This window comes from Marmota flaviventris, chromosome 5 (genome assembly GCF_047511675.1).
Source record: "Marmota flaviventris isolate mMarFla1 chromosome 5, mMarFla1.hap1, whole genome shotgun sequence".
In the NCBI taxonomy this organism is placed as follows: Eukaryota; Metazoa; Chordata; class Mammalia; order Rodentia; family Sciuridae; genus Marmota; species Marmota flaviventris.
This window is the reverse complement of record NC_092502.1, coordinates 63,651,502-63,664,294: the sequence shown is the minus strand read 5'-3', so window position 1 is coordinate 63,664,294 and position 12,793 is coordinate 63,651,502.

Here is a 12,793-nt window from a genome sequence, read left to right as displayed (position 1 = left end):
GACCCTGACTCCTCATCCTTAGCCTGGAACAATATCTTCCTTAGCCATGCTCTTCAGAGCTTCCAGGTTTGTTTCTAAGTATCTACCCCTGGTATAATATACAATATTGAAATGATGTCTGAGTTGCAGTTCCACAGACTCTACATGACAGGGGAATGTTCTATAATAAATATTTTAATACTTACAATAGCTGATAAACTAAATTTTTAGTTATTGATAGAGGTAACTAGGATAACTGGCTACTGAACTATCTCTCCATGTGAAAGAAGGAATCATGACTAGGAAATTGGTAAGAAAGAATATAGAAAGAGAGGTAGAATTAGAAGAGAATGAGAGCAAAAAAGTAAATAAAAGGGAGACACAGAGAAAGAGGAAATAGAAACTCTGACATCCTTATAGCAGATTGTTTCTCTCCATTAATTTCAGGCATTTTTCTTAAATTACATAATTAATGTTTATAAATGAGTACATCATTATTTCAATCCACTCAATAACATTATATCTGTTATTCCATTTTAAAGGAAACATAACCTGAAAGGTAATGTTAACATGCCTAAAAAAAAAAAAAAAAATCACAAAACTCTTTTTTTACCATGACACCTTGTTTCCCTGGCTGTGATGGTCATCCCAATTTCCTCAACAATAGTCTACTCCAGGGTAGGAAATAGTAGAAAGAACATACAATCATGGGAAATTGTTTTCTTATATATTTTATAAATCAAAGGTTCAAATCTATATTAGTATCAAGGCCAGGCATCAGAAACTATTCTAAATATTTGAAGCAAAAAGGGATTTAATGCAGATAATTGGTTACAACAGACTTGGAAATGCTGAAAGAGCAAAAGAGAAGGCTGTTGCTCAGAAACCAGAAGCTGCTATTGAACCTGGACTGGAGCCTGGCTGTTCTTGCCAGCTGTCTGCTGGAGGTGCTGCTGTCGGTGCCAGAACGGCCTCCCTGCTCTTGAGCTTACAATCCCGCTGCTGCTGCTGCTTCTACAGTAGGATCCGCACCACTGCAGTAGAACAGGAACTCAGATTACCCCTTGACTGACATTGCTTCCACTTCTGAATGTATGCAAATAGCAGATAATAAAATGGCTTTCCTCTTTCTCTCTTTAACCTCCACTCATAAGGGAAATGTGACTTGCGAGCTCCTATTTCTGCCACCTATACAGAGCAGAGCCCTGGCGAGATGGGATAGAGTTGATAATAGTCCACCTCCTGATTACATCGTGTTCATTTGCCTCCTTTCCTTCTTTAAACTTCATTTAACCATCATCACGACAACAGGATGCTTTTACATAACATAATAATCCACTTTACAATATGCTTATCCTGGATAGTCACAAATTAAATACTAAACTGGAAAATTAGCCATCATCCCTTGTCTTATATAATACAGGATAGGAAAGGAAGAACAGAAAAAGAAATAATTGATTAATATGCATAAATGTTACATAAATTAACAAAATAAAAATCAAGTGTAACTACCACAGCCATCAGCCATCTGTGATTTGTTATTAACAAAATGAGCTGGTGATTGTCCTGACTTGCAAATCAATGGAAACATCATGTCATCTGGTGGACACATTCTTCCTTGGGAGTTAAGATCTCAAAAAGAAAAAGAAAAAGTGGGACTTAAACTTATGGGCACAGGAAGCCAAAATTATCCAAGTTGATTGTTGAATATACTTCTATCTGTTGATTCCCAGATCTGTAAATTCTGGTAATGATAGAAACAGCATCATATTTTAACTGCTATTCAAAGCATATGCCTTTTAGAACAGCATCACATCTTTGGAAGGGGTTCTCAGCCAGAAAGTGATGTATATCTCCAGTAGTAGAATCAAATGTTCTATAAGGATGAATGTTTCTGAGTGATGCAGTCAGTACATAGAAAAAAGCCAGTGAATTTCATAGATGTGGTCCCATTAACATGCTTTATTTTCTATAGAATAAACCCATTGGTCAATTACTGTGGTCACCTGAATAGTGGTTCCCGAGTGTGTCTACCTATTAATCCATGAAACCTATGAAAAGGGAGTTTGCATGTGTGACAAGATCTTGAGAAAGGGAGATTATCCTGGATTATGTGGTGGTCCCAATGACATAATCACAAGCATCCTTCAAAGAGGGAAACAGAGGGAGATAATTTTACAAAGGAGGAGGGTGCAGTGTAATGATGGAAGCAGAGACTGGAGTGATGAACTTTGAAGATGGAAAAAGGGTCACAAGCTAAAGAACACAGTTGGGCCATGAGAAACCGAAAAAGGCAAAGCAACAGAGTGTTTTAAGTCTTTGACTGTATAGTAATTTTCACAGCAACAATAGGAAACTACTACAGCAGCAATGTTATGTGGAATATTATAACACCAAACAAGGCATTTATAATAAATAGTACCTACAAAGACACTGCATGTAGGAATGGAAAGTCCATTTCCAGAATAGTTTCTTCTGATGATGATAAGTCATTTCCTTTTCCACTGTGGAAGGGGTCCAGTGAAATCAGCCTAGCCCAGCACAGCTGTTTGATCCCTCAGGAATGTTCTATTATAAGAATTGGGCTTCCGTGTCTGCTGTGGTAGTAGGGTATCTCAGTAATGATGGCAGCCACATCAGCCCTGGAGAAATCCATGTTGTTGACTGCAAAACTTTCATTCATACAGTTATGGGCATGCAAGTCTAATTTCACTAGAGTGCTTGGGAAAAGAGATTAACTGATGTCTATAAAACATATCATTTTGTCCATAAGATTTCTCAGACCATCCTCTGCAGTGGGACCCTTGGGCGAACATTCACAAGAAACACAAATGTCCTCATATTGTAGAGCCATCTGAGGAGTTTGTGAATATACCTTTCCCCTAGGTATCCTTATAATCAAATCTTCAGTCCCATTCTTTCCAAGTCTCTGAGGATCTGGCCAGCCCATTATAGTCACCAGGAAATAGGACAACTGGAGCTAAGTCTCTAAAAGACAAATGCATACTGGAATTTATTCAAAATTACAGGCCTTCCTTTATGCACTTTATAATAAAAATGCCCTTAATGGGGCTAAATGCTGCATCAGTGCATTTCTAACTTAATGCTAGCAGAATATGCAAAGCCATCTGTAATTAGACCCTGCTTACTTCCTTGACTATCTACTGGAAATAAAGAATTCTAGAGGGGCCATAGGTGTGCCCTTGAAGGAGGAGAATCTTTGCAATAGGAGTAGGTCTATAGGAGTCTAAGCCATCTGCTCGGGTACTATCCAGGGCTGCAAAGCATGCTCACAATATCATTTTCAAAAGCTTTATTTAAAAAGAATGTAAAACATTATCTGGAGAGATTAAGATTTCAGATCATCAAACCACATTACACCTACCATTAGCCCCCACCTTCCTGCATCATCAGTTTCTCCCTCTTGGCTAAACATTGGTACACAAACATACTCTGACCCTTGCAAAATCATCCATTGATTACATTTCCCTCTGCATGCAGCTCTGTTGGTCTGCTCCCTATCTTAGCAAAATTTCTTGAAATAGTTATTTTTACTGACTCTCTCCAGTTCTTCCCTACCCATTCATTCTTCAGCTTGTTCAATGCAAGCTTTTTCATTTGATAAACATATCTCTGAAATTCTCTTTTCTGTCACTGTTTCCCTGTTAAAATATCCAGCAGATCTTCCTCCTATTCATTGTTGAACTTCCCAGTAGCATGTGACCCAGCTGACTACTCACTTTTTAAAAAAAAGATATTTTATATCTTATAATTCATAGCCTCACACCTTTTTTATTTTCTTCATAGTTAACTGGCTACTCTTTTTATATTATCTCTACATGATCAAGACTTGTATCTCCATCTAAATTTGCCATAGTTATGTTCTTCCACAACCTGGAATACTAAATACATGTGGAGAATAATTCAAATGCCTTTTAGCAGGTCATGTTCAATTATTCTTTGTTTTTCACAGTCACCAGGAAAATTTTTTTTTTTCAGTGCTGGGGATCAAACCCAGGGTCCCATACATGCTAGGTAAGTGATCCACCACTGAGCTACATCCCCAGCCCCAGGATAATATTTAAGCATGTAAAAATAACATCTCACTTCCCTTCTGAGAAGCCTCAGTAATTTTCTATCCTATCTAGAATGAAATCCAACACTGTCGCTGCAGTCGCTCTACCTGATGCGGCCTGCCTCACTCTTCCACCTCATCTGGACAATATTATCTTTTCCACTTGCTCCCCATGCTCCAGACATAATGCTATTCCTGCTATTTTTCTGCACACCTAGTCTTTTTTTCTTTCTTTCTTTCTGCCATATGACCTTTGCAGTTGCATTTGCTCCTGCCTGGAATCATGTCCTGTGTATCTCTTCAGGGCTAGCTTCTTGTTATTTAGGTTTCTGCTCAAGTACTGCCCGCTCTTGGATGCCCTCCCTGACCATCCCATCTAAAGTGCTGGCATTACCATTGTTTCCATTTCAACTATCGTCTTACCATATAACAACTCCTCAAAAGCATCGTGGTTTAAAACAACCACTTATTTGCTGAAGACTCAGTAGACCAGTTCCTTGGACAGGCCTCTGCTTGTCATTACTCCATCCTGTTGGCTGTGTCCACTCATGCATTTGTGGTCAGTTGAAAGGTTACCGGGGGCTGGTTCTAAATGGGCTCACTCCTCTGCCTGGAAGTTGGCAAGTCTGTTAATTGGAGGGCCTTAGTTTTTACCCTCAGGACCTGCCAAGTTGGCTAGCTCAGGCTTCCTCACATACTTGGGCTTCAAGAGGTGAGTGCAGAAACTAAAAGTTCCTTTGAGGTATTTTTTGAAAAATGCACATGTCACTTAGGCCTCATTCCATTGGTCAAAGTATTTCACAAGTCTAGCTGAAGTGAAGATGGGAAGTGGTTCCTATCTCTTGATTAGAAGTGCTGCAGTTAATGTGTGACTGTTTTTTCCTGGGCCTGCCCATCATTCTTATTACATCCTCATATTATTTCCTCTCTAGTTCTCAACATTTTGTATAGTTACCTTGCTCGTGTATTTGTTTCCTTTTGGTAATGAGTGCTCCTTCTTCCCTTTGACTGTGAATTCCAGGAGGGAAGACATCTTTTCTGGTTTAGTGATTATCAAAGCTCCAGGGATTAGAGTGACCAGCTCTTGGCATATGGTAGACAATCAATTTATGATGATTGTATGAATTAATCAATGAATGAACAATTGAATTCAGAACACCTGGCTCAACAGGAGAAACTTGTGGGCCAGCATGTACTGTGATTTGGAATTGGTTCCTTTGAATATTTTCTGGGAGCTAAACTGATGGGCCAGCTGAAGATAAGGTGAGAAGTACAAAGAATGGTAAAAAAGATTTAGTGGCCTGTTTGTGTTCTAAGGAGGCTTTAGAATAATACTGAAATGCTGCTTTATTTTCTTCTTCAAATTCTGAACAATTAATTACAATCAACTCTGAGTAAGTGTTTCCTTACTATTTTGTTCAATAACTGAGAATTAAGTCATCCAGTTGATCCTACTGTAACCTGCTTTCTGCAGAAGCTTCTTTTGAAGCTGAAAAGAATCAACTAGAATTAACTTCACATAATTTTAAGACAGAATCAAGAAAATTTATTGAACCATTTCCAACCGATAAAAGTATTTTTATATTTTATCATTATATCATATCCAAAATAAAAGAACCTATCTATCCTATCTATCTATCCTAACTGGAGTTTGTTTTAGTCTGAAAAGTAAGACTTCATTTTAATTTATGGATATATAGTATTTGGGGGACTATATAATAGTTAATCTGTTAATCTGTCTTTTGTTATTAGGTACCACAGCCAAGAACCCAGCAATAAGTGAGAAGGTTTTTGATCTTCTCCTCCCTTACAAGGCTCATACTCTTGCAATACAGACACACACCTTTAAATGAATAGTTTAAAGCTTTAGGTGATATTTAAACCTATAAAACTCACAAGAAAATATAGAAAGGCTTCTTTGACTAAATAGTTTATGATTTTTTTCTTGATCTCTTTTGGATTGAGACATTAACCTATTCAGAAGTATCTCTTGAATCAATGAGTGTGTGTATACACATGCACATATATGTGTGTATGTATGCACATTATACACACATACGTACACAATCGCTTGACTTTAAGAAGTTAGCATAGAAAACATAAAAATGTGGTGTTGATTCAGAAGAGTTCTTGAATCTTTTATTCTTCCTCCTCTTTGTTTTCTTTTTCTCTTCCTACATTTTCCTTTTTATTTCCCTCTCTCCTACTATCTCTCTCTCTCCTTTCAATCCTCTCTCTATTCCTCTTTTCTCTTTTGCTATTTCTTATTTATAGAATTGACATTATTCCTTCTGTGTTCGAGTGGAAAATTACAAATTTGTTAATTTATTCTTTCAACTTAAAATGAGGATATGATTAAATAGTACCAGAAAAACAGAATATGACATGAAAAAATGGACCTCAAATATTACAGATAAAGATATACAGAAATAAACTCAAAATAATTCAAAGATTAAACATAAAAGATAAAATTTTAAAAAACTTCTGGAAGAAAATATAGAAAAAAGTTTTTGACTTTGGAGTAGGCAAATACTTCCTAGATAAAACAGAAAGTATTATACATGGAAAAACGGATGAAATAAACTTCTTCATAATTAAAACATTTAAAATACATATATATATTTTAAGATGTTGATGGGCATTTATTATTCATTTATTTATATGCGGTGCTGAGAATCAAACCCAGTGCCTCACACTTTTGCTTGGCAAGTGCTCTACCACTGAGCCACAACCCCAGCCCCTAATTAAAACTTTTTCTCCTTGAAAATAACCATTAACAAAATAAATTGCAAAAGTACATGCTGGGAGAAAAATCAATAATACTCACAACTTAATGACTGTAATAAGACAAACCAACCAATTAAAAATGGGCAAAATATATGAATAAATACAGAAAACTATGTAAATGGACAATAAATACATAAAAAGATTATCAGCAAAATTAGTCATCAGAGAAATAAAATTAAAATTAAAACTACAATGAGATATTAGTATACTAGCTTGCTTAAAAATGAAAAAAAAAAAGATTGACAATACCACATGTGGGTGAGGATGTGGAACAATTAGAACTCACACATCTCTGTGGAAATGTAAAATGATACAACCAGGAAAACAGCTGGCAGTTTCTTGTGAAATAACATATATCATGATTCAGAAATTGTGCTTTTTTGTACTGATCCAAGAGATATAAAAATATACCCCACAAATTCTTCTATGAGAATGATTATAGCAACCTTAATGGTAATAGGTGGAAATTGCTTAAATCAGAAGTTGAGAAAAAACAAGCTAAGAAAAGATAAATGGATAAACAAATTATGGGATCTTCATACAATGGAATATTTTATTTTATTAAGGACTAAAAAAGGAAGTGTTGATATGTGCAACAACATAGATGAATTTCAAATCATGGCATGTGGAAGAAGGCAGACACAAAAAAAATACAAAATATCCATTGCAGAATTCTTGGAAAGGCAAACCTAATCTTTACTACAGCAGATCAGGTGTTGCCTGGGACTGGAGAGGGCAGTGCTGACTGCAAAGGAGCACAGGAAACTTTTGGGTGATAGGAAAATGCCCTGTTTTGATCACAGTGTGATTTCATAACCACACATCTTTGTAAAAACTCTTTGAACTGGCCAGAGAGGTGGTGCACACATGTAATCACAATGGCTCAGGAAGCCCAGGCAAAGCAGGAGGATTGAGAGCTCAAAGCCAGGCTCAGAAACTTAGCAAGGTGCTAAGCAATTCAGTGAGCCCCTGTCTCAAAAACAAACAAACAAACAAAAAAACCAAGAAAAGGCTGGAACGGTGGCTTACTGGTCAAGTGCCTCTGGGTTAAATATTAAATCCCTGGTACCATACCCCCACCAAAAATAAATAAATAAATAAATAAATAAAAACATTGAACTGTTAAAGTGTACATTTTTAAAAATGTATTTATTTATTCTAATTTGTTACATATGACAGCAGAATGTATTTCAATTCATAGTACACGTTCATAGCACAATTTTTCATGTCTCCAGTTGTACACAAAGTAGAGTCACAACATTAATGTCTTTATACATGTACTTGGAGTAATGATGCTCATCTCATTCCACTGTCTTTCCTACCCACTTCCCCCTTCCCTTCCCTCCCTCCCCTTTGCCCTATCTAAAGTTCCTCCATTCCTCCCATGCTCCCCTTCCTCAAGGAGATTATTTCCTCAGAAGGTATTATTGTGATGTTTTTCAGTTGAAAGGATGATTGTATTCCCATCAATTTTGAAAACTTATAAAATGTTATTTAGATTCTCAATAACATTTGAGCTGTTGTTTTCACTGCTCATTGTGTCCCCTATTTCCTCAGTGTGACATATCTGCATAAACTAATAGCCCTCTTCCCACTTTGACTTGTAAAGTCTTCTCAGGTACAGATCTCAGCTGGTGTGGTGTATAGAGTGTGGCTTGTAGGTATTTGCTTGTCTCTACTGAACCCTGAAAGAGTTAAATCCAGAGCAATAATTGTCTTTAATAGGTAAGATATTCCTTACTATATATAGCTCTTAATTAGCATTTTAAAAACATTTCAGAGAATATATAACAGACTTTTTTTTTCTTATTTTTATTTTTGCTGGAAGTATAGAAGAATGTCTGATGTCTGATATTTGGAACACTAGAGGGAGCATTATTTAATGGGAACAAAAAAATTCATTAATTACTGTGGCATAGTATATCTGTAGAATATACTATGAATCTTTGTTGGATATTAGTTACACAGTTTAAAACATAGTATATCTGTAGAATATACTATGAATCTTTGTTGGATATTAGTTACACAGTTTAAAACAAAATCTAATTTGGATTTTGAAGACTGCAAAATATTTAAATAATATTTAAGTACAAAATGGAAAATTAAGTACAAAATTGGAAACTGAAAAGAGCAACACATATTTAATTTCTAAGTGCCTGTTTTACCCTATAAGGATGTTTTTATTCCTTTTTAGATTTCTATTGTTAAAAGTTTCATTACAACCTCATTAAATCAAGGTATTCAATTAAATTATTTAAACATTTGATCTGATCAATTTCCAAACAGAAATTTTCAGATAATATCATGAAATAAAACAGAATTTTAAAAAAATGAGTACTTCAATATTCTTGATATAAAATTAACTTTATTTCTTGAGACAGTATATAGAAATGTGCTGTGATTGTTAATGCAGACCACAAAGATAAATATGTGGGAAGCTAAAAAGAGAAAGATATATGCACATACTTTTTTCATTTATATAATCTCATTTAAATATCTCCATACTATTCATTCATTTAATAATTTTTGAGCACAGCTTTGTGCCAATATCTTCTAGGTTTTGGGAATATAGTATTGAACAAAAATGTTCCTGCTTTTCTACTGCTGACAGTAGATAGATATTCTAAGTCAAAGTGACTCATTGATTTAAAAAAAAATTGCCCTTTAATCTGTGTTGGAAGCTGCATTACACATTGAACAAGGCTTTCAGAAAGCACATGTTACTTACAGGTTGACTACAGTTAGACAGGGACCAACAAGTCATTATGGGAATATAAAAGAGATCAGTTAAAGAAAGCAGAACAAATTCATTGGGAAACAACTCCTGAAATGATATAGCATGGATCAGTGAGCCCCATCCCCAAATTGAGTGCATCAGAATATCAGGAGGATGAGGCCACCCAAATCCCAAAGAAGCTCTTCAGGTGATTCAAATGCATACTAAGTTTGAGAAACACACAATCTTAACTGACAGCATGTGTGTGTGTGTGTGTGTGTGTGTGTGTAATGTCTACTAAACAGGTACAATTTGACAGGGGATAAAGGTGTGCAGAAATACAAATGAGTGGGAAAAAGGCCTAACAACAGGAGCATGTGGGGCTCTGTGTTGCTGAGGGCCTACAGCCACCAGCTGAATTAGGACTTCCTTAACATGTGGCCACTGTAGGTTTTTTGGACACCACTATGATTACTTTGTGGTGTAGATGCATTCTCTGGATCCAAATGAGGTGCCACTTTTCTGAGTGCAGTTGGAAGGATGTGTGAGAGGGAAGATGGGCTGAGTAAGCCCAGGCAGGTAGAGCCCCTGGTTAGTTACCTTAAACTTTGTCAGAAGCAATGCTGGGCATACTGAGGGCAATTGATGGAAAGGAGACAAGATTAGATTGAGAGATTATAAAGGTTTGTTTTTTTTTATTTTTATTTTTTTAGTTGTCAATGGACCTTTATTTTATTTACATGTGGTGCTGAGAATCAACCCAGTGCCTTGCACATGCAATGCAAGTGCTCTACCACTGAGCTGTGAACCCAGACCCCGAGAGATTATGTGTTTCAGGAATGGATTCTGTGGTCCAGGCTTCATAGAATATTTTATTGATCCTGGATAGTTAGCCATGGTAGATACCAGTTGTCATGGTTTAGATATGAGGTGTCCCCCAAAAGCTCATATGAGACAATGCAAGAAGTTTCAGAGGAGAAATGATTGGATTGTGAGAGTCTTAACCCAATCAGTGAATTGATCCCTGTTGGAATTAACAGAGTGGTAACTAGATGCAGGTGGGGTGTGGCTGGAGGAAGTGGTTCATTGGGGGCATGGCTAGGGTGTATATATTTGTATCTGGAGCTGGAGTCTCTCTCTCTGCTTCTTGATCAGCCTGATGTGAGCTGCTTCTCTCTGCCACACACTCTACCATGAAGTTCTGCCTCACCTGGAGCCTGAGGAACGGAGCTGGCCTTCCATGGACCAAGACCTCTGAAACCCTGAGCACTCAAATAAACTTTTCCTCCCCTGTAGTGGTGCCGGTCAGATCCGTTAGTCACAGCAGCGAAAAAGTCGACTAAAACACCAGTGATTCTGCTGAGCACAGGGTGGGGAAAGGGTTACAGTGTTTGCCTATGAAATGGAACTTATTGACCCACTCCAATGCCACTCTTAGGATGCTTAGAAAACTAGGAAGATAAAAGAGATTTAAAACAAAAAAAAAAAAACTTTGCAGAGTCCAGGGCTTTTGTAGTGGCAGAGATCTTAGAAAAACATCTCATAAACTGGTGAGCACAAATAAAGAGCAAGAAATGGAGGATGCTGAACTGGGTAGCAGGGCATGAAGGATGTCCAGAGCAGGTGATGCTTGCATTCCAAGAAGCTGAGAAAGAATTAGAAGGGGTGTGTGTGTGTGTGTGTGTGAGAGAGAGAGAGAGAGAGAGAGAGAGAGAGAGTCAGTCAGTCAGTCAGTCAGTCGTGGGGAGGAAATCAACAGTCCAAGTAGGGCAGAGGCCAGAAAGCATGCCTCAGGGACTTAGAGTGAAGATTTTTCAAAGGAGGTCATCAGTGATATTACAGAAGGCAGAGGCAGCAGTAGAAGTTAAGTGAGGTGTCAACAATGGGTGACATAATGGACAGGCCAAGAACTGTAGTATGACCAGCTCTAACCAGAGTGAGTTGGAATTTCAGTTTTCTCATTCCTACAATGAGAATCTCAAGACTCTTGTCAGCACTCAATGGAACAACAGAAGGGAGAGAGTCAGTGCAGGTCTTGGCACACAGAGATACTCAGAGAGGTTAGCTCTTACTATCCTCATTATTCTTCAACTTTCACCTTGGACTCATTTACATCTGTAAGTTTTTAAAGTTAATTTCTGTTAAGTTATTATTTTGAAGATTTTACATGTCTCCAGGATGTAAAAAAGATCCCAAAACTATAATTGTAAGTTACTAAGAAAAGTGCATGCAATTCATTTCAGTAAATAAAAGAGCTTTCAAAAAGCCAAAATTAAGCTCATTCAGCCATAGAACAGGTAATTTCAGGCTGCAATTCGCCTGCGGCTTGCAGACAGATTGCTAGGGCTCAGCGCCTGGGTGCTTCTTAGAAGCTGATCTTATTGGAGTGAATACCCAGCGCGGAGCGGCTGCTGAGCCCGCGGAGGCTGCTTCTTGGACCCTGCGCCTACCAGAGCATACAACAAGCACTAAGCAGCCGAATTACGGCTCCCGGAACTGAGCCCGCGGGGACTGCTTCTTGGAGCTTACATTTATAGGAGCTTACACCGAGCACGGAGTGGCCGAGTTCCGGCTCCCGGAACTTCCCTGGCCCGGGGCTAGGAGCCCGCGGAAACTGCTTCTCGGTCCGGGTCCTGCTGAGGGCCGGTCAGGACTCACCCGGTGCTTTGGTTGCCCGGCAAGGGGAACGAAATGCTGCCATTCGCATAGGATACCAACATGGCAGAGATCTGATGTCTGCAGAAAGCGGCGGAGGAGGGAACTTCATCAATACCAGTGGTGACATAAGCAGTTGGTCTCCTGGTAGGGGGGGTGAGGCACAGTCACCCGAGTCTCCTCAATTTGTCGTCGAGCCAGAGGGAAGGAGCCGGGCCGCCGCCAGCACCCGGAGCAGGCCCAGCGGCTTGCCAGCGTGGTGACCGCGTGACCCCAATTGGAGAGGGGGCGGAGCGGAGCCGCCACCCGCAACCGCAAGGTGGGCAGACCCGCGACCCAGTGGTACATGGGCGTGGTAGGAGGGGCAGGGCAGAGCCGCGGTTCGCGCTGTGACGAATGAGCGTGCAAGGTAAACAGACCTGTGACAGCCTGGCGGGTCAGGCCCAGTGGCCTGCCAGTGTGGTACACACGTCACCCCAACTGGAGTAGGGGCAGAGCAGATCCTTCTCCCACGCCCGGATCAGGCCCTGCCGGTGTGGTGGTCACGTGACCCCAATCGGGGGCGGAGCAGAACCGCCACC